Here is a 16230-nt window from a genome sequence, read left to right as displayed (position 1 = left end):
ATGATGGTGGTGGTGATGGTGGTGGTGATGAAGGTGGTGATGATGGTGGTGGTGATGGTGGTGATGGTGATGGTGATGGTGATGGTGGTGATCGTGGTGGTGATGGTGGTGGTGATGAAGATGGTGATGATGGTGGTGGTGATGGTGATGGTGGTTGTGATGATGAGGGTGGTGATGGTGGTGGTGATGAAGGTGGTGATGATGGTGGTGGTGATGATGGTAGTTGTGATGATAGTGATGGTGGTGGTGTTGGTGGTGGTGATGATGGTGATGATGGTGGTGATGATGGTGGTGATGATGGTGGTGATGGTGGTGATGATGGTGGTGATGATGGTCTTGGTGATGGTGGTGATGGTGGTGGTGATGGTGGTGATGATGGTGATGATGGTGGTGATGATGGTGGTGTTGATGGTGGTGGTGGTGGTGGTGATGATGGTGGTGATGGTGGTGATGATGGTGGTGATGATGGTGGTGATGATGGTGGTGATCATGGTGGTGATGGTGGTGATGATGGTGGTGATGATGGTGGTGATGGTGGTGGTGATGGTGGTGGTGATGATGGTGGTGATGGTGGTGATGATGGTGGTGATGGTGGTGGTGATGATGGTGGTGATGGTGGTTGTAATGGTGGTGATGGTTGTGGTGATGGTGGTGGTGATGGTGATGGTGGTGGTGATGAGGGTGGTGATGGTGGTGGTGATGAGGGTGGTGATGGTGGTGGTGGTAATGGTGGTAATGGTGGTGGTGGTAATGGTGGTGGTGATAGTGGTGGTGGTGATGGTGGTGGTGATAGTGGTGATGGTGGTGGTGATGATGGTGGTGATGGTGGTTGTAATGGTGGTGATGGTTGTGGTGATGGTGGTGATGGTGGTGGTGATGGTGATGGTGGTGGTGATGGTGGTGATGATGGTGGTGATGGTGGTGGTGATGGTGGTGATGGTGGTGGTGGTGGTGATGATGGTGATGGTGGTGGTGGTGATAGTGGTGATGGTGATGGTGGTGATGGTGGTGGTGATGGTGGTGATGATGGTGGTGGTGATGGTGGTGATGGTGGTGGTGATGTTGGTGGTGGTGATGGTGGTGGTGATGGTGGTGGTGATGCTGGTGATGGTGGTGGTGATAGTGGTGATGGTGGTGATGATGGTGATGGTGGTGGTGGTGATGATGGTGGTGACGGTGGTGGTGATGAGGGTGGTGATGGTGGTGGTGGTGATGGTGGTGATGGTGGTGATGAGGGTGGTGATGGTGGTGGTGGTGATGGTGGTGATGGTGGTGGTGGTGTTGGTGGTGATGATAGTGATGGTGGTGGTGGTGAGGGTGGTGATGATGGTGATGGTGCTGGTGGTGATGATGGTGATGGTGGTGGTGATGGTGGTGGTGGTGGTGATGGTGGTGATGGTGGTGGTGGTGATGAAGGTGGTGATGATGGTGTTGGTGATGGTGGTGATGGTGGTGGTGATGGTGGTGATGGTGGTGGTGATGGTGGTGGTGATGAAGGTGGTGATGATGGTGGTGGTGATGGTGGTGATGGTGTTGGTGATGATGGTGGTGGTGATGGTGGTGATGATGGTGGTGGTGATGGTGGTGGTGATGATGGTGGTGATGAAGGTGGTGACGGTGGTGGTGATGATGGTTGTGATGATGGTGGTGGTGATGGTGGTGGTGATGAAGGTGGTGATAATGGTGGTGGTGATGGTGGTGGTGATGGTGGTGATCGTGGTGGTGATGGTGGTGGTGATGAAGGTGTTGATGATGGTGGTGGTGATGGTGGTGATGGTGGTGGTGATGATGGTTGTGATGATGAGGGTGGTGATGGTGGTGGTGATGGTGGTGGTGATGAAGGTGGTGATGATGGTGGTGGTGATGGTGGTGGTGATGATGGTAGTTGTGATGATAGTGATGGTGGTGGTGTTGGTGGTGGTGATTGTGGTGATGAAGGTGGTGACGATGGTGGTGATGATGGTGATGGTGGTGGTGATGGTGGTGGTGATGGTGGTTATGGTGGTGGTGATGGTGGTGATGGTGGTGGTGATGGTGGTGATGAAGGTGTTGATGGTGGTAGTGATGGTGGTGATGGTGGTGGTGATGGTGGTGATGGTGGTGGTGATGATGGTGATGGTGGTGGTGATGGTGGTGATGGTGGTGTTGGATATTTCCAACACCGAATACAACATTGTTGTATTCTCATTACTTATTACTAACCATACTAATTATTGTAGTAAGTAAAATTAACAACACGTAGAATTCTCATGTACTAATAATTTCATCTGTGCAGTTGGCTAGAATTCTCACGTCACCTGACGCCAGTATTGCGTCAGATTTCCTTACAGTAAACACATTATATCCAATGTATGTGAGAATTAAATTCGATTCTCCATAATTAAAGCATTCTGTATGTTAACTAATTGCAGACGAATTGATCTCTAACTAAAAGCCGAATAGAGCATTGGAATCATAGCGTCTATCTCGTGATAAAGTTAACGTCACCAGTGAATGCCATGGGGAGACATTAATTCCTCTCCCTTATATATTTACTATTCTTAAATTGGTAAATAACAATATTTTCTTCCTCTAAATAATAAACCCGTCCAGTCTTCAACGTTTCAAGCATAAATGTGAGAAATATTAATGTTCGAGACAATAATTTGTTTTATGAACGCGGACTCGGCGTGGGTAGAGGAAGGCCAGCTCAGTACACGTGGAGAGCCGCTCAGAGGCAGACCTGCGCTTACCGTACTCATAAGAAGACGCCATTGTCCAGCAACTAGGACAGGCGTTATCCATCCTCAGATGAAAGTAGCCACTGTGAGGCATGAATAACCTTGCAGATAGTATCTTCAGCTGGTGCTGGTGTCGAATAAGGAGCCCTTTGACTTGGTTCTTGACGACACGTGACCGGCCAGCGAAGCGCGTCACTATCCAGGATAGGGTTAACCAGAGCCTGGGACGCGAAGCACGGCAATCTTAATACTTATACAGTGCCCACAGCTAAGTATATTCCTTTATGTGATGCATCAGGTAAAAGGTTTAATGATAGCAGGGTGATTGTCCGTTATGACGCACGATAACATCTAATAACAGGTGATTAAAATTTATCACCTGTAACTCTTAATTTTCTTGAATATATAGATACAGTAGGTAAATCAGTTGCTACTGTAAAATATTTGTCTTACAGCACGAGAGAAGAATTCTCCATGCTGCCTGCTCCCATGTTAATCCTTTCTACTCGTCAGTCTACCGAGTCCAGAGAATAAGAGGAACTTCCATGGCTTTCTAAAGCAATCTTCATTAAGCTAAGATTTATTTCCTTTTATGATTCTATTGCAATTTCTTGTGTACAGAATTCTTTGGGGTTAATATGTGGTTTACTATAATTCATTACTATGCTCATAATCTATGTTCCCCTTTATGGTAATGATATCAATTTCAATATTATTTTATAGGATTAGATTATTAATAATTGAATTAGTGAACGAACCACACTAATTCCTGGACGTACTTACCTCCAGTAATAACCCCCCAATGTAGGCGTTTGAGGTTTGTTTCATTTAATAATACAGCCCATTAATTATTTCTATGATCATATTTTCTAGTTTGTCCATAGTTACTGGTTTCATCTAGGAATTATCTAATGATCTGAAATTCTCAGTTTCCCTCTTTACTAGAAAAGTGGGTGGTCCTTCGTAATTTAATTTACTACTTTAATATTTAAATAATCATGTTCAAGCCCCAAATATCCCATAGGTGGTGATGATGGTGGTTATGGTGGTGGTGATGGTGGTGATGAAGGTGTTGATGGTGGTGGTGATGGTGGTGGTGATGGTGGTGATGAAGGTGTTGATGGTGGTGATGAAGGTGGTGATGATGGTGTTGGTGATGGTGGTGATGATGGTGGTGATGGTGGTTATGGTGGTGGTGATGGTGGTGGTGATGAAGGTGTTGATGGTGGTGGTGATGGTGGTGGTGATGGTGGTGATGATGGTGGTGATGAAGGTGGTGATGATGGTGTTGGTGATGGTGGTGATGATGGTGGTTATGGTGGTGGTGATGGTGGTGATGAAGGTGTTGATGGTGGTGGTGATGAAGGTGTTGATGGTGGTGGTGATGGTGGTGGTGATGGTGGTGATGAAGGTGTTGATGGTGGTGATGAAGGTGGTGATGATGGTGATGGTGGTGATGATGGTGGTGATGGTGGTTATGGTGGTGGTGATGGTGGTGGTGATGGTGGTGATGAAGGTGTTGATGGTGGTGGTGATGGTGGTGGTGATGGTGGTGATGATGGTGGTGATGAAGGTGGTGATGATGGTGTTGGTGATGGTGGTGATGACGGTGGTGATGGTGGTTATGGTGGTGGTGATGGTGGTGGTGATGGTGGTGATGAAGGTGTTGATGGTGGTGGTGATGGTGGTGATGAAGGTGTTGATGGTGGTGGTGATGGTGGTGGTGGTGGTGGTGGTGGTGATGGTGAAGGTGGTGACGGTGGTGATGGTGGTGATGGTGGTTGTGATGATGGTGGTGATGGTGGTGATGATGGTGGTGATGATGGTGGTGATGGTGGTGGTGATGGTGGTGGTGATGGTGGTGATGGTGGTGGTGATGATGGTGGTGATAGTGGTGATGATGGTGGTGGTGATGGTGGTGGTGATAGTGGTGATGATGGTGGTGGTGATGGTGGTGATAGTGGTGATGATGATGGTGGTGATAGGGGTGATGGTGGTGGTGATGGTGGTGATGGTGGTGATGATGGTGGTGATGATGGTGGTGATGGTGGTGGTGGTGGTGATGATGGTGGTGATGATGGTGGTGGTGATGGTGGTGGTGATGATGGTGGTGATGGTGGTGGTGATGATGGTGGTGATGGTGGGGATGGTGGTGATGATGGTGGAATAGGGTGGTGATGGTGGTGATGGTGGTGATGGTGATGATGGTGGTGATGGTGGTGATGATGGTGATGGTGGTGATGATGGTGATGGTGGTGATGATGGTGATGGTGGTGATGATGGTGGTGATGGTGGTGATGATGGTGGTGATGGTGGTGGTGATGATTGTGGTGATGGTGGTGGTGATGATTGTGGTGATGGTGGTGGTGGTGGTGATGATGGTGGTGATGGTGGTGGTGACGGTGGTGATGGTGGTGATGATGGTAGTGATGGTGGTGGTGATGATGGTGGTGATGGTGGTGGTGATGGTGGTGATGGTGGTGATGATGGTGGTGATGGTGGTGGTGATGATGGTGGTGATGGTGGTGGTGATGATTGTGGTGATGGTGGTGGTGGTGGTGGTGATGATGGTGGTGATGGTGGTGGTGATGGTGGTGGTGGTGGTGGTGATGATGGTGGTAATGGTGGTGGTGATGGTGGTAATGGTGGTGGTGATGGTGGTAATGGTGGTGGTGATGGTGGTAATGGTGGTGGTGATGGTGGTGGTGGTGGTGGTGATGGTGGTGGTGGTGATGGTGGTGGTGGTGATGATGATGGTGGTGGTGAGGATGGTGGTGGTGGTGGTGGTGATGGTGGTGGTGGTGGTGATGATGGTGGTGATGGTGGTGATGATGGTGGTGGTGGTGGTGGTGGTGGTGGTGATGATGATGATGGTGGTGATTGTGGTGGGAACCGACCTGTGAGATTTATATATATTTAATTGATATGAATTTATATAAAGTTTATATATATGCTAATTTATATATATATCAATAGCAATTTTATGATGTTAAGTGGACTGTATTTCTGTAAATTCTCACAAATCAATCCTTACACATTAGGGGGGAGTTTATATTAAATTTATATATATGCAGACAATCAAACTACAGTATTAAACTACATATATTAGTATATAAATTTGCGGGTTCCTTATCTTATTGTACAGCAGGCTTACTCTACCAGGTATACCTGGGATGTAGACACCAAATTATCCTCGTGAGAGGCTAGCTTCCAACACCCCAAGTAACTGATGTACCAAGATTAATTCTTGCTTCCTCTTGTTCCTGTCAAAGGGCGCTAGCTGTAAAGCCAGAATCCTAATATATGACAGCTATATCAGAGAAAACACTGTGTATTGTTAGATAATGACCAAGGCTTAATTACCTGTGTTGAGTCGATCGTTCGTGTTCTAACTGGAATTAATCATATCTACCTAACATTACTGGCCAATAATGACTTCGGGAAGAGACTTCCTTTGTGGTTGTTGACAGCGTGTTGATGATGGTAGAACACTAATTTGATCTCCATAACACTTCGTCCAAGAGAAATATAGGAGCGGAATTTGTTCCAACGACTCTGGTCTTAACAATGGTTGACCTTCACCACTACTGACGCTCCTGGCTCACTTTGTCCAGAGGTCAGTAACTGATAGAAGGGTTACATTTACTATATTTTGATACTGATAACTAAGTTAATTCAAATGAGATGTTTTTATGATATTAAAAGTCCAAAGACTAATGTATTTAAGAATAATTCCCAACAGAATAGCTGGTGAATTTATAGTACTATGTGGCAATGATATCCCATTTTCTATTGACAGAAAATTCCACTACAAGCTACATTTTCTATGGGTTAACTTGTGTATAACTTCTAATGGGTTATTAACCCATAATTTCTATGGGTTAACTTGTCGGGTTTTCTGACATAATTCCCCGGGGGGGGGGGGGGGGGGCTGCTCACGGGTCGAAGTCCTATTTAGAACAGACGAACACCGATACTCCTCTTGCGAAATATTAGATTAATTTCATGTTAGTAGTTAGTAATCACACATTTGTGCATCTGTTTGTACAGGACAGATCTCCCGTACTCGAGTTGCAGGGGTTAGAACTCTAATGCGATTTCATTTCCCAGTAAAACTATTGAGAGGCTAAAATTCTAGCCTAATTATATATGAAACCAGAGGACTGAATGTTATCAAGTACTACAGTCAAGTATGATTCAGGGACTGCAGTGAGATCAGTGACATTAGTTATAATAACTTGAAACTTGTTCAGGTAACTGGTCACTGATATATAAACACTGAGGCCCTTGGAGTTCATCTTGATTAAATAATGAATGTACCAAAAGCAGTCGTCGGATCAATATAGTCAGTCAAGCTCCCTTGTGCTTATTTGCTGAAGTTTATTTGGCTGACAAATAGGGGTTTAATTTTGTTAGTTGATTCAGAGGATTGAATAGTCCATCATTAAAGTCAAGTATGGTTCTGAGACTGCAGTGGGTTCAGTGACATTGGTCGCAGTGACTTGTAGCTGTTTAGGCTACTGTTCGCTGATTTGCCACTGAGGCTTCATGAACTCATCTTTAGCTTTAAATGATGATATTAACATCAACCTCTGTTGCTATAGTCAGCTGTAATCTCTTTAGTATAATGCTACTGGAGATATATAATCAGCTGACAAATTTAGATTTCTACCGATATTGTTTATCTGCAGGCATAGGTCTCCTCAGGCTTAATACTGGGCCTGAGAGTAATTTGCCTCCTGCAGAATTTAGCACGGTTATGCCCTGATATTTAGTAGGGCTACCGATGAATCGATGGTAGTAGTCTGTCCCTACAAGGAGACCGCAGTCGGTGAGGTGATCAGACTTAATATTATCTGCCAATTTTATTCCTCTATTTCTCAGGAATTTGGCTGTTGTTCTCAGACCTTGTACTTGTATGTCTGCTGGTATTTTGTCCACCACAATGCCTTGTACTTGACAGACGTACCTGCCTAAACGTACTGATGGTTGTACCACCTGGTAGACTTGAGGTCCTGCATCTGTTAGAAACCCTGAGATGGTGATTGTCGTCTGGGCTACAGGCCTTAATTGTAGTTCATCTGCCAACTTTTTAGTGACATGTTCTCTGGGACCCTTGGTCAAACAACCCACGGGTATGGACCTTGGCCCTCTTATTCTGGATGGTAATTTGGGCAGTAGGCAAAGTCGTATTACTTTTGGACTCTGCCAATTGGACACTAATTTTCTCTCGCACCTTGCAGTACTGTACTGTGGTGGGAATGCTATCTTCCACCTTGGGTCTTGAATACGTTAATTTCGTATGTTTGCACAGTGCTGCATGGTGCCTACCTCTTCTACACCTGTTGCAGGTGTTGAATTGGGTATCACAATAGTCTATGTTGTGTGACTTGAGACACCTTGAACATCTCCCTAATTCCTGGAGTCGCTCCATACGAGTGTCTCTGTCTGGATAATTAGCACAACGGTATGTTGAATGTTTTTTTTTGCAGAACATACATGTCCCCCAGCCTACTGCACGTTTGGAAGTTACCGGTTTGGGTGAACTAGTAACAGTAGGCTTGGAGGATTCTGCTGCATTGTCAGATTTTCTCCAACTTGATGTGAGAGTAATTGGCTGATGTTTATTTGGGGTGGTTGTTTTACCCTTTAATTGACTCTTATTTTCTATTTCTGAAGGCTCGCAAGAGGCTTTAACTTCCTCATTTGCACGTCGTTTGTCTATGATGGAATGTAAACCTTTGGTGATGTCCTGTACTGTCAGGATGGTGTTATGTTGATGTGCGTATAATTCATCTAGTATATCGCTGGACAAATTTCGTTGAAGGACTACTTTGGTCATCCATTCACTAGTAGTTATATCAACCTTAAGACTGAATGTTGTTAGTAGTGACTCAAACTCCATGCTGAAGGATTGTAATGAGTCAGCAGTCTGATCAGGTTGAGGTAAGTCCAGCAATTGTAGTACTAGATGTATGACAGTTTTCTCGTTGCCAGCATTATCCCGAGGAAGCTGGACTGGGAAATTAGTGCTGTCGCTTTCTTCATTTACATTTTCTACTTCTGGTTCAGCTTCACCTCTAGCTTGTAGGCATGTTAACTTAGTAGCCTCAGGTATTGCGTTTTCAGAATCCACAGAGACTGGATAAATTGTCTGAGAACATTGGCTGCTACAGTGATGGTGAAGGCTGCTACAGTGATGGTGAAGGCTGCTACAGTGATGGTGAAGGTTGCTACAGTGATGGTGAAGGTTGCCACAGTGAAGATGAAGCTGCTACAGTGATGAAGGCTGTGTGACAAGAAATGTAGGTGTTAAGACAGTCTTCTCTATGGCTGGTGGAAATGTCAATCACATTAGAAAAAAAAAAGAGAAAACAAAAAATGTTGACTGCTTGGCGGTTGTCTCCTGTGGTAAAGTGAGAGGGAAAAACACGCAAAATAAGTCTTATAAATAATGAACTTTAATTTACTTTAAACAAATAGAAACAAAATAAAGATAATCCCTTGGTTATGTACAGTTCGGTTCAAAAATAGATACAAAGACAAAACACAATAAAAAATAAAATAATGATTACATACTCTACAATAAGCAAGACAAAAATTAGTAAATGGTGCTGAGAATAGTGGGCTGGCTGACGTCTCTACTAATATAGAGGAAGTACGCTTAGATAGAAGCGTCAGTTCTAGAGCATGAGAATATTCTGAGGCCAACTGCTCGTGCGAGACTATATACAGGCGATGCAGATGGCGCTGGAGTCGCGTGAAGTCGCTGATTCACCGATGGGGAGAGTGTTGGCGTGAAGTGGTCGTTTGGTGATCGACGACGAGGGTGGTGCGCCGACAGTGAGGGAGGGGGGTGAGGAGTGAGAGTAGTGTACTCCCTGTAGAAACATCTGTTATTCCACTTACATACTCTTGAATGTGGTATCTTGATGTTGCAGACGTATAGTAGTAGCGCGATGTAGGAAGGAGCAGGCTAAAATCTCTCTTGAAAGAGATTACTGTCACAGCTGCCACAGTGATGATGAAGTTGCTACAGTGATGGTGAAGGCAGCTGCAGTGACGGTGAAGCTGCTACAGTGATGATGAAGCTGCTACAGTGATGGTGAAGGCTGCTACAGTGATGGTGATGGCTGCTACAGTGATGGTGAAGGCTGCTACAGTGATGGTGAAGGCTGCTACAGTGATGGTGAAGGCTGCTACAGTGATGGTGAAGGCTGCTATGGTGATGGTGACAGCTACAGTGATGGTGAAGGCTGCTACAGTGACGGTGAAGCTGCTACAGTGATGGTGAAGGCTGCTACAGTGATGATGAAGCTGCTACAGTGATGGTGAAGGCTGCTACAGTGATGGTGAAGGCTGCTACAGTGATAATGAAGGCTGCTACAGTGATGGTGAAGCTGCTACAGTGATGGTGAAGGCTGCTACAGTGATGATGAAGCTGCTACAGTGTTGGTGAAGGCTGCTACCGTGATGGTGAAGGCTGCTACAGTAATGATGAAGCTGCTACACTGATGGTGAAGGCTGCTACAGTGATGGTGAAGGCTGCTACAGTGATGATGAAGCTGCTACAGTGTTGGTGAAGGCTGCTACAGTGATGGTGAAGGCTGCTACAGTGATGATGAAGCTGCTACAGTGATGGTGACGGCTGCTAAAGTGATGGTGAAGGCTGCTACAGTGATGATGAAGCTGCTACAGTGATGGTGACGGCTGCTACAGTGATGGTGAAGGCTGCTACAGTGATGATGAAGGCTGCCACAGTGATGGTGAAGGCTGCTACAGTGATGGTGAAGGCTGCTACAGTGATAGTGAAGGCTGCTACAGTGACGGTGAAGCTTCTACAGTGATGGTGAAGGCTGCTACAGTGATGATGAAGCTGCTACAGTGATGGTGAAGGCTGCTACAGTGATGGTGAAGGCTGCTACAGTGATGATGAAGCTGCTACAGTGTTGGGGAAGGCTGCTACAGTGATGGTGAAGGCTGCTACAGTGATGGTGAAGGCTGCTACAGTGATGATGAAGCTGCTACAGTGATGGTGAAGGCTGCTACAGTGATGATGAAGCTGCTACAGTGATGGTGAAGGCTGCTACAGTGATGGTGAAGGCTGCTACAGTGATGATGAAACTGCTACAGTGATGGTGAAGGCTGCTACAGTGATGATGAAGCTGCTACAGTGATGGTGAAGGCTGCTACAGTGATGGTGAAGGCTGCTACAGTGATGATGAAGCTGCTACAGTGATGGTGAAGGCTGCTAAAGTCTTGGATATATATATATATATATATATATATATATATATATATATATATATATATATATATATATATATATATATGTCGTACCTAGTAGCCAGAACGCACTTCTCAGCCTACTATGCAAGGCCCGATTGGCCTAATAAGCCAAGTTTTAATGAATTAATTGTTTTTCATCAACCTAACCTAACCTAACCTAACCTATAGAGATAGGTTAGGTTAGGTTAGGTAGGGTTGGTTAGGTTCGGTCATATATCTACGTTAATTTTAACTCCAATAAAAAAAAATTGACCTCATACATAATGAAATGGGTAGCTTTATCATTTCATAAGAAAAAAATTAGTGAAAATATATTAATTCAGGAAAATTTGGCTTATTAGGCAAATCGGGCCTTGCATAGTAGGCCAAAAAGTGCGTTCTGGCTACTAGGTACGACATATATATATATATATATATATATATATATATATATATATATATATATATATATATATATATATATATATATATATTTATTTATATATATATATATATATATATATATATATATATATATATATATATATATATATATATATATGTCGTACCTAATAGCCAGAACGCACTTCTCAGCCTACTATTCAAGGCCCGATTTGCCTAATAAGCCAAGTTTTCATGAATTAATGTTTTTTCGTCTACCTAACCTACCTAACCTAACCTAACCTAGCTTTTTTTGGCTACCTAACCTAACCTTACCTATAAATATAGGTTAGGTTAGGTTAGGTAGGGTTGGTTAGGTTCGGTCATATATCTACGTTAATTTTAACTCCAATAAAAATAAATTGACCTCATACACAATGAAATGGGTAGCTTCATCATTTCATAAGAAAACAATTAGGGAAAATATATTAATTCAGGAAAACTTGGCTTATTAGGCAAATCGGGCCTTGAATAGTAGGCTGAGAAGTGAGTTCTGGCTACTAGGTACGACATATATATATATATATATATATATGCAATTGACGATCACAAAACACTGATCATTTTATGCAGAAAATCCACAGAGAAATATGAAATGAGGTGAACGTTTCGGCTTGTTAAAGCCTTTGTCAACACCAGACTCCTGGTGTTGACAAAGTCTGGTTGAGTCTGGTGTTGACAAAGGCTTTAACAAGCCGAAATGTTCACCTCATTTCATATTTCTCTGTGGATTTTCCGCATATATATATATATTAGTATATTTTGGTAGCAGTCTTTCCTGTAGACATATATTATTAAATATGACCGAAAAAGTAAGATTAATAATTCTAACACGAATTTTCTCTATCTTTCTTACGTTTCTTTTCACTGTTAATGGTAATTCAAAGATCAATTCTCCAAAATTCATTTTTATTTCTAGTCTGACGCGACACTTGAGCGCGTTTCGTAAAACTTATTACATTTTCAAAGACTTTAGTTTACAAACACACAACTGAAACTGAATAGAGCTTACTCATCTTCGAGGTTTATATCTACATTTGGGTGAGGTGGATGAGGTGAAAAAACGAACTTTCAACATTGGGAATTCAATGGGTATTAAATTCCAACACAAGACAGAGCACGAAACAATGGGTATTGAATGGGTATTAAATTCAAACACAAGACAGAACACGAAACAATGGGTATTGAATGGAAGTAATTGTAGAAAGCCTATTGGTCCATATTTCTTGATGCTTCTATATTGGAGCGGAGTCTTGAAGTGGGTAGAATATAGTTGTGCATTAATTGGCTGTTGATTGCTGGTGTTGACTTCTTGATGTGTAGTGCCCCGCAGACGTCAAGCCGCCTGCTATCGCTGTATCTATCGATGATTTCTGTGTTGTTTGCTAAGATTTCTCTGGTGATGGTTTGTTTGTGGGAAGAGATTATATGTTCCTTAATGGAGCCCTGTTGCTTATGCATCGTTAAACGCCTAGAAAGAGATGTTGTTGTCTTGCCTATATACTGGTTTTTTTGAGGCTTACAGTCCCAAGAGGGCATTTGAAGGCATAGACGACGTTGGTCTCTTTTAAAGCGTTCTGCTTTGTGTCTGGAGAGTTTCTCATGAGTAGGCTGGCCGTTTTTCTGGTTTTATAGTAAATCGTCAATTGTATTTTCTGATTTTTGTCTGTAGGGATAACGTTTCTATTAACAATATCTTTCAGGACCCTTTCCTCCGTTTTATGGGCTGTTTCAAATGCCCTCTTGGGGACTGTAAGCCTAAAAAAAACAGTATATAGGCAAGACAACAACATCTCTTTCCAGGCGTTTAACGATGCATAAGCAACAGGGCTCCATTAAGGAACATATAATCTCTTCCCTCAAACAAACCATCGCCAGAGAAATCTTAGCAAACAACACAGAAATCATCGATAGATACAGCGATAGCAGGCGGCTTGATGTCTGCGAGGCACTACACATCAAGAAGTCAACACCAGCAATCAACAGTTAATTAATGCACAACTATATTCTACCCACCTCAAGACTCCGCTCCAATATAGAAGCATCAAGAAATATGGACCAATAGGCTTTCTACAATTACTTCCATTCAATACCCATTGTTTCGTGTTCTGTCTTGTGTTTGAATTTAATACCCATTCAATACCCATTGTTTCGTGTTCTGTCTTGTGTTGGAATTTAATACCCATTCAATACCCATTGTTGAAAGTTCGTTTTTCACCTCATCCACCTCACCCAAATGTAGATATAAACTCGAAGATGTGTAAAGCTCTATTCAGTTTCAGTTGTGTGTTTGTAAACTAAAGTCTTTGAAAATGTAATAAGTTGCTACCAAAATATACTAATATATATATATATATATATATATATATATATATATATATATATATATATATATATATATATATATATATAATCGCTAAGGACTCTTTGATCGGACTGGGATTCGAACCAGCATTACCAGGTCTCGCCTGACAGTTCTGGTAACTCGTTTAAGATATTTAGTATTCACCTAGTTGTGTTTGCGGGGGTTGAGCTCTGCTCCTTCGGCCCGCCTCTCAACTGTCAATCAACTGTTTTTACTAACTACTTTTTCTTTTTCCTTTTTCTTCCCCACACCACACACACCAGGAAGCAGCCCGTGGCAGCTGACTAACTCCCAGGTACCTATTTACTGCTAGGTAACAGGGGCATTCAGGGTGAAAGAAACTTTTACCATTTGTTCCTGCCTCGAGCGGGAATCGAACCCGCGCCGCAGAATTATGAGTCCTGCGCGCTATCCACCAGGCTACGAGGCCCCTGTTTTCTCTGTTTTAGTGTGAAGGTTAAGGTGAGAAGTGAAGGTAAGTGGAGGTTGAGAGAGGAGGAGTGAGTGTGTGTTGACAGTACAAGATGCCGGCCACCTCACGCAAGTAACACTAGAGTCTAGTTAATAAATGACAAGCACTAGTGACCTCTGGTGGGTGCTGGTGAAATGTTAATTACAGACATGAGTCTCAGGCGACATCTATTGGCTGAAAATAGAAGATTCATTTTAAATAGAAGTCAATGTAAAAAAAAAACTGGATTCATATATATAAATAGAAGATGTGGGAGTGTGATGGAGGGAGGGAGTTGAAGGTGAGGGGAGAAGAGTGAGCACCAGCGCCCTCTGACGCCACCACCGGCAGGCAGGGTGAGGGGACAAGAGTGAGCACCAGCGCCCTCTGACGCCACCACCGGGAGGCAGGGTGAGGGGAGAAGAGTGAGCACCAGCGCCCTCTGACGCCACCACCGGCAGGCAGGGTGAGGGGACAAGAGTGAGCACCAGCGCCCTCTGACGCCACCACCGGGAGGCAGGGTGAGGGGAGAAGAGTGAGCACCAGCGCCCTCTGACGCCACCACCGGCAGGCAGGGTGAGGGGAGAAGAGTGAGCACCAGCGCCCTCTGACGCCACCACCGGGAGGCAGGGTGAGGGGACAAGAGTGAGCACCAGCGCCCTCTGACGCCACCACCGGCAGGCAGGGTGAGGGGACAAGAGTGAGCACCAGCGCCCTCTGACGCCACCACCGGCAGGCAGGGTGAGGGGACAAGAGTGAGCACCAGCGCCCTCTGACGCCACCACCGGGAGGCAGGGTGAGGGGAGAAGAGTGAGCACCAGCGCCCTCTGACGCCACCACCGGGAGGCAGGGTGAGGGGACAAGAGTGAGCACCAGCGCCCTCTGACGCCACCACCGGGAGGCAGGGTGAGGGGACAAGAGTGAGCACCAGCGCCCTCTGACGCCACCACCGGGAGGCAGGGTGAGGGGACAAGAGTGAGCACCAGCGCCCTCTGACGCCACCACCGGGAGGCAGGGTGAGGGGACAAGAGTGAGCACCAGCGCCCTCTGACGCCACCACCGGGAGGCAGGGTGAGGGGACAAGAGTGAGCACCAGCGCCCTCTGACGCCACCACCGGGAGGCAGGGTGAGGGGACAAGAGTGAGCACCAGCGCCCTCTGACGCCACCACCGGGAGGCAGGGTGAGGGGACAAGAGTGAGCACCAGCGCCCTCTGACGCCACCACCGGGAGGCAGGGTGAGGGGACAAGAGTGAGCACCAGCGCCCTCTGACGCCACCACCGGGAGGCAGGGTGAGGGGACAAGAGTGAGCACCAGCGCCCTCTGACGCCACCACCGGGAGGCAGGGTGAGGGGACAAGAGTGAGCACCAGCGCCCTCTGACGCCACCACCGGGAGGCAGGGTGAGGGGACAAGAGTGAGCACCAGCGCCCTCTGACGCCACCACCGGGAGGCAGGGTGAGGGGACAAGAGTGAGCACCAGCGCCCTCTGACGCCACCACAGGGAGGCAGGGTGAGGGGACAAGAGTGAGCACCAGCGCCCTCTGACGCCACCACCGGCAGGCAGGGTGAGGGGACAAGAGTGAGCACCAGCGCCCTCTGACGCCACCACCGGCAGGCAGGGTGAGGGGACAAGAGTGAGCACCAGCGCCCTCTGACGCCACCACCGGCAGGCAGGGTGAGGGGACAAGAGTGAGCACCAGCGCCCTCTGACGCCACCACCGGGAGGCAGGGTGAGGGGACAAGAGTGAGCACCAGCGCCCTCTGACGCCACCACCGGGAGGCAGGGTGAGGGGACAAGAGTGAGCACCAGCGCCCTCTGACGCCACCGCCGGGAGGCAGGGTGAGGGGACAAGAGTGAGCACCAGCGCCCTCTGACGCCACCACAGGGAGGCAGGGTGAGGGGAGAAGAGTGAGCACCAGCGCCCTCTGACGCCACCACCGGGAGGCAGGGTGAGGGGACAAGAGTGAGCACCAGCGCCCTCTG

The sequence above is a fragment of the Procambarus clarkii genome, chromosome 13 (genome assembly GCF_040958095.1).
Source record: "Procambarus clarkii isolate CNS0578487 chromosome 13, FALCON_Pclarkii_2.0, whole genome shotgun sequence".
Lineage (NCBI taxonomy): Eukaryota > Metazoa > Arthropoda > Malacostraca > Decapoda > Cambaridae > Procambarus > Procambarus clarkii.
The sequence above is the reverse complement of the archived record's forward strand: the minus strand, read 5'-3'. Positions refer to the sequence as shown.